The sequence below is a fragment of the Egretta garzetta genome, unplaced genomic scaffold (genome assembly GCF_000687185.1).
Source record: "Egretta garzetta isolate BGI_Z169 unplaced genomic scaffold, ASM68718v1 scaffold105, whole genome shotgun sequence".
Classification (NCBI taxonomy): domain Eukaryota; kingdom Metazoa; phylum Chordata; class Aves; order Pelecaniformes; family Ardeidae; genus Egretta; species Egretta garzetta.
This window is the reverse complement of record NW_009259598.1, coordinates 617,081-617,445: the sequence shown is the minus strand read 5'-3', so window position 1 is coordinate 617,445 and position 365 is coordinate 617,081.

The following is a 365-nucleotide window of genomic DNA, read 5'->3' as shown; positions in this document are numbered from 1 at the left end:
GGGGCAGCACGGTGGGCTGGGAGGACCCGGTGGGCAGGAGGACCGACCGCTGGGGCCGTGGGACCCCACGTCCCTGGACAGGTAGAATCTCCGCACACCTTCCTCCTGGCCCTGCTCCCAGCTCCCAGCCTTATCTCCCGCTGCAGTTTCCTCGCAGGCGATGCCTCTCCTGACTCGGGGAGCAGAAACACCCCAGAAGAGAGATGGTGCCAGCAGCTCCCAGTGCGGGGATGGTCACGGGGTGCGGCAGAGGGTCCCCCTGCACCCCTGGGATGCTGGCTGCAGGGGGCCAGGCTGTGAGAGTCTCCTGCAAGCAAACAAAAAAGACCCTGAATATTTCAGAAAGGTCTTTGTTCCCCCCCCCC